The sequence below is a fragment of the Orycteropus afer genome, unplaced genomic scaffold (genome assembly GCF_000298275.1).
Source record: "Orycteropus afer afer isolate SDZICR_OR568_19922 unplaced genomic scaffold, OryAfe1.0 scaffold00234, whole genome shotgun sequence".
Lineage (NCBI taxonomy): Eukaryota > Metazoa > Chordata > Mammalia > Tubulidentata > Orycteropodidae > Orycteropus > Orycteropus afer.
This window is the reverse complement of record NW_006921821.1, coordinates 619184-625985: the sequence shown is the minus strand read 5'-3', so window position 1 is coordinate 625985 and position 6802 is coordinate 619184.

Sequence of the window (6802 nt, the reverse complement as noted above, 5' to 3'; positions counted from 1 at the left end):
GTTGCATTGTGGTAAACTGTGGTCAATGACATGAGACAAAGTATATGTGAACTGCTGTATGGAAAGTGAATTTGCTCTGTAAACCTTCACCCAAATCACAATTTAAAAAAAAGAAAGAGAAAAACTGTGCAATAAGCAGAACCATGATGAACAACCTTAGAAATGGAATCCATGTGCACAAGCATGATAATTTCCTTTGAATTGTTATATTCTAAGGAAATTGAAAGAGAGTATGCATGTCCTTTCAATGGCATGCTGGAATTTGCTTAAAAAGCCCACTCAATTATTGTTTAATTCTCTAGGAAAACGTCCCTGTATTTGACTTTGGTGTTTACTATTTGAACATAGCACAGAGACTATGAAACTACGTCTTAACATTATAAGATTTCTATCCAGTACAAAAGATTATCACAAAAGTTATGGTTTTATTCCCCTACAAAATATTATCCAGTGTCATATCTAACCCAGCAACCTTATTCTTACATTCCTTTTTCAAAATGCCTGTAAGAACCCTGTTCCTCAAAATGCATTTGGACAAGTTTTACATTATATTGGGTCTTTCATTAGTGAATTGAATAAATACTTGACATGTGCTTATTTTATATTTTTATGAGAGTCATGGGAGCTAAAAGCCTAAAGCATTTGGTTGCTAACCAGAAGGCTGAAGGTTCAGACCCACCAGCCACTCCTCAGAAGGAAGACTACACAATCTACTTCCATAGAGATACTGCCTCGGAAACCCAAGGAGGTGTCACTATGAGTCAAATCAACTTGACCTCACTGAGTTTGGTTTTATGATTTGGTGTGAGAGTCATGTTTCTAACTTTTTGGAAATTATGCTTTGAGAGAAAAAATTTTCAGAAGTATAATTTGTCTCTATATTTCACATGCCTTCAGATCATATATTCAAGAAGCTGTCCTTTCTTACTTGAGTACCCTCATCTGCACCAGGTCCTTAATCAGATGTCAGCAGCCTGGATTTTGGCTTATACTTTTAGGGATGAGACTTGGAAGGGGGTTATTGGAAGGGGATGAGTATATTTTGCATATGAGGTGTTGTTAGATGTCATTGAGTTGGTTTTAACTCATAGAGATTCTATTTACAATAGAATGAAACACTACCCAGTCTAGAATCATCCTCACAACCATTGCTATGCTTGAGCCCATTGTTGCAGGTCTTCCCATTTTTCACTGACCTTCTACTCTACCTAGCATGATATCCTTCTCCAGGGATTGGACCCTTCTGACAACATGATCAAAGTATGAGAGACAAAGTCTGGCCATCTTGCTTCTAAGGACCATTCTAGCTGAACTTCCTATAAGCCAGATTGTTTATTGTTCTAGCAGTCCATGGTACACTCAATATTCTTCACTGACACCAAAATTCAAATGCATGAATTCTTCTTTGGTCTTCCTTATTCATTGTCCAGCTCTCACATGCATATGAGACTATTGAAAATACCATGACTTGGATCAGGCACACCTTAGTCTTCAAGGTGACCTCTATGCATGTGAGAGGAATGCAAATAATTTGTGGCCACTGGGAAAACTGGTAATTTTTAAATATGTTCACAGTTCTTTGGTACTCCTCCCTTAGATAGAGCTTAATGCTCTTCTCCTTGAGTGTGAGCTGTACTTACTGACTTGCTTCTAATGAGCAGAATGTGCCATATATGAAAGAGCATGACTTCTAAGATTAGGCCATAAAAGACATTGTGGCTTCCATTATGCTCTTTTTCTTAGATCACTCGTTCTGAGGGAGGTCACTTGCCATATCTCAGTGATGCTCAAGCAGCCCTGTGAAGTGGTCCACATGACAAAATTGAGTCCTCTTGCCACTAAACATTGAGGAACTGAGAAACTTTGCTAATAGCCATATGGGTGAGTCATCTTAGAAGCAGATCTGCTAGCCCCAGCCAAGCCTTAAGATGACCACATCCCTAGCTCATATGTTGATTGCAACCTTATGAGAGATTTAGAGCCAGAACAAAGCTAACTTTCTCCCAAATTCTTGATACACAAAAGCCATGAAATAGTGTTTGTTATCTTAAGCAACTAAGTCTTTGGTGATTCATTACACAGCAATAGAAAACCAAGACAACTGGTTTATCAGGCACATATGTTTTAAGGCTTTTCATGTATATTGCAAAATTGCCTTCCTGAAATGTTACACCAATTTATACTCCCACCAGTAGTTATAAAAGAGTAGTCATTTACCCTATCCTTACTATTGTTAACTTCTATTATTTTTCTTTATTATCATTTCCAATTTGATTACAGAAAATGGTGTTTCATTGTTTTGTTACTATGGTTTGTAGAGGCTCAAGTGAAGTTGAACATTTTTCCATATATTTATTGCCTATTTTGTGAATTTCTTCATCAGGTAGCTTCTTAGTACATATTTTAAATTGTGGCATTAATTTCTTACTTATTGATTCATAAGGGCTCTAGGGCTCTTATTTTAACCTTTATCTGTCATTATGTGGCAAATATTTCTCACAATTTACTTATAAACATGTAGATGTCCCTGTACGGTGAACGTGGAGACACACTGCCTAGACCTACTTCCAAGTATGGACTTGTTGCCAGCTGGCAGTGGCAGCCTTCAGTTGTAGAGAGCTGCCTTGCCCAAGCTCTGGCTCTTCCTGAGGTGACCAATATCTGTTGACTAATTGTTGTAGGGAACAATGGTCCTGCCTTTTAACCATACACAGTACCATCCCAATAGGCCATTTACCCTCTAGACCACTCCATAAGGTTAGTATTGCTGAGCCTTCATTGTAATTTGACCTGCTGAGAAATCCCGCTTCTTTCACGTCCTTCCCACAGATGTTGCTCTCTAATAAACAACTTGTAGACCAAACTCCATCCTAGCACGTGTTCACAGAAAATCCAGCCTGTGATATCTTGAAATTTACTTGCTTAATTAGTGTTATAGTTAGGTTGTATGTCAACCTGGCTGGACTGTTGTTTTGAGTAACTTGGCAGCTGGATGTAGTTATTCTTCGTGATGAGATTATTATCACATTCATGGTACATTATTATCACCTTCATGGTAGAATCTACTGCAAGCAGCTAAGTAGTTGAAGGGGAGTTACCTTCAGGGTGTGGCCCTCTTCCAGTAAATATGGAGAAAGTTTGGGGAAGGTCTCAAACTTTTTGGCACATTTTGGATCCTGCATTTGACTGAGTCTTCATCTCCAGTTCCTAGAACCAGTGGCCTACCATGTTGCCTGCTGATTTTGGGATTTTTCCTGGACTTGAACCTGTGGTCTGCCATGTTGCCTGCCGATCTGTGCCATTTTACCTGCCAACCTTGGGTTCGTCAGCCTCAGCAGCATGCAGCTGCTTGACTTAAGAGTTGCCTTCAGCTCTAGTGGGCCCGGAATAAGAGGCAGAGGTAATTGTAGTTTATTTGAATATCTTTTTGTGGTAGTTAAAGTTGTATGTCAACTTGGTTGGGACTGGTTGAGTGGCTGGGCAGCTGGTGGTAGTTTTTCACCATGAGACTGGAAATCAACTCCATGGGGGGATCTACAACAAGCTTTCTGTTTATAAGCAGCAGCTTTGGGAACGGTCTCTAGCTTATGGCACCCTTGAACCCTGCATGTAGCCGTGTCATTGCTCAGCAGCCTGCCATGCTCTGCCAACCTTGGTGCCTTTCAATGGACTTGAATTGATGGCCTGCCTTGTGGTTTGGTAACATTAGGACTGTGCCTTTTTACTTGTCAACCTTGGGCTTGTCAGGCTCAGCAGCCAGTAGCTGTCTTAAGGAAGAAAAGCCTCAAGCTCCAGTGGGCCAGGACCAGGAGGCAGAGCTGAAGCCTGAGGTTGAGGAACTTTCACCCAGCCCGTAGAGCCTGACACTTTGAACTTGGACTTAAAGTCTCCAAACTGTGATAATAAGCTCCTGTTTGTTAAAGCCAACCCATTTGTGGTATATTTCTTTCAGAGTGGTACTAAGTAACCAAAACAGTTTTATATCTGTATCTGCCTCATCAGCACTTAAAATGAAACATGATATAATAGATATTCAATAAATATTGATTGAGTAGTTAACTAGATAGAAGAATAAATAGATAAGTGACTTTTGGCCAAAGGCAGATGAAGCATATCAAGACCAATAATATATTTATCCTCCCTCCTCAGGAGAATGAAACATAGTATTAACTTGCCTGGGTGATACAAACAGTTAGTGCAATTGGCTACTGACTGAAAGGTTGGAGGTTTGAGTCTACTGAGAGGTGCTTCGGTAGACAGGTCTGGTGATCTACTTCCAAAAAATTAGCCATTGAAAACCCAGTGGATCACAGTTCTACTCTGACATACAGGGTTGCCATGAGTCAGAGTCTACGTGACAGCAACTGATGGTGGTATTGCCTCATAGAGAAGTTACCAAAAATATTTATTGTAGATACACAGATGTATCCAGATTGTACTGGAAACCATTTTCTCTTTACTCTCATCTTTTTCACAGCCTCACCCCTGTTGCAGAATTGCACAGCTTCAAAGGAAATGACAAGAAAGTTGTACTCAGGTGATCAACAATAGTAACAGATGGTTGGATGTCCCATTCTGCAGATGCCTGTATATCCTTGCTGCTTAAAAGCATTTTAACTTGTATAGTGTGAGGAATATAATGCATTTCTTTTTTACTACAGCTCAACTTTCTAAAATCCCAGATTAGTGTCCATCCCCCTAAACCTCACGGCCTCTGATCCTATGTGATGGCTCCTAATTTGGGTGCTTTCAGACCTCAGTGAATTCTGATTCCTTATATTTTGTTTCAGTATGGATTACGTCTCAATATAAAGAAAACAAAAATCCTCACAACTGGACCAATGAGCAGCATCACAATAAATGGAGAGAAGATTGAGGTTGTCAAAGAATTCACGTTGCTTGGTTCTACAATCGATGCCAACGGAAGCAGCAGTCAGGACATTAGACGACGTGTAGCATTGGGAAAGTCAACTGCATAGGAACTGTTTCAAGTGCTGAGGAGCAAGGATGTCTCCTTGAGGACTAAGGTGTGCCTGACACAAGCCATGATATTTCCAATTGCCTCGTATGCATGTGAGAGCTGGACAATGAATAAGGAAGACAGAAGAAGAGTTGATGCTTTTGAGTTGTGGTGCTGGCAAAGAATGCTGAAAGTACCATGGACTGCTGAAAGAACTAACAGAGCTGTCCTGGAGGAAGTGCAGCCAGAATGCTCCTTGGAAGCAAGATTGACCAGACTTCGTCTCACCTATTTTGGTCATGTTGTAAGAAGGGACCATTCCCTGGAGAAGGATGTCATGCTTGGTAGGGTGGAGGGTCGACGAAAGAGGGGGAGGCCTTCAACGAGATGGACTGACACGGTGGCTGCAATGATGGGCTCAAGTATAGCAGGGATTGTGGGGCTGGCGCGGGATCAGGCAGTGTTTCGTTCTGCTGTGCATGGGGTCGCTATGAGTCGGAAACGACTTGACAGCACTTAACAACAACAACAACAACAACAATTGAAGAATTCATGTTGCTTCGTTCTATAATCGATGCCAGTGGAAGCAGCACTTAATAACAACAACATATTTTGTTTCCGTTTGGATTTACCCCAACATTAGCTCTTTGGATTGGAATGTGGTTGGCTCACATTTTTTTCCAGACTATTTAAAGACAAGTGAATAAACTTGGAGAGTAAATAAAGGTGACCAGGGGGACTTGAGGTACAGGTAAAACTTTGCCATTGATCAAAAACAATCATTAACCTTATTGCTGTTGTGTGACAGGATGGAGGACAGCATGGGTTGGTGGATTTAGAGATTTAGGACATGGAGCATGGCCACCCTTTCCAATTCTTTTTGAGAAAGAGCTGACCTACAGAGAGAACCCAAGTGCACAGAAAAGCATAAAACCATGTGTCTATTGCATGTGTGGGAGTTCTCTTGGCATAGTGCCTACGGCATTTGACTGCTTATTAGAAGACTGATGGTTCAAATCCACTAGCCACTTCTTGGAAAGAAGATGAGGCAATCTACTTCCATAGAGACACCACCTCAGAAACCCAAGGAGGGGTCGCTATGAGTCAGAATCAACTCGCTGACAGTGGGTTTTTTTTTTTAGTATTTCACGTGTACATTTCAGTTCCACTATAGCATTTTTGTCACTTCTAGCCACAATATGAATGCCTTTAAAGTTGTTATTGTTCAGTAGCCTTCCACCTAATAGGAAAGGATGTTTATGTTAAATCTTTAAGAAGTTGCATCTTTCTAAGTTTCTAAGTGAACCTCTTCCAATTTAATTTGTAGGGGGTAAAATGTCTTTTTTTTTTTTTTTTTTCTCAGAAGGAATTGATTTTTTTTTTCCTCAGATATATTTGATTAGACAGAACAAATTCAGGAGATTCCAAATGTTGAAATTAGCAGGAGACCTCTAAATTGCATAGAATCACATTTCTTAAAACATGATTCTCCCTGTGCTGCTGAAAATGCAGCTGAGAAATCCATTAGCTCTTTGCATTTTTTCATTATTGTAATTATTGTTGCCAATTCCTCTACTGTGGAGTGTCTATTATGTGCATCCTATGGGAGCAACCTTGCCATCACAATCAGCTCCTTGCTCCTGTCAGTAAAGGGTTCTCTGGAGATGCTACTGCCAGTCAACTCAGAAAAGAGAAAATATGATCTTGAGGAGCTTTGTTAGCCTGACATTGTGGTAGTCTCCAATGTTGTTGTTGTTGTTGTTAAGTGCCGTCGAGTCGTTTCCGACTCATAGCGACCCCATGCACAGCAGAACAAAACACTGCCCGATCCCGCACCAGCCC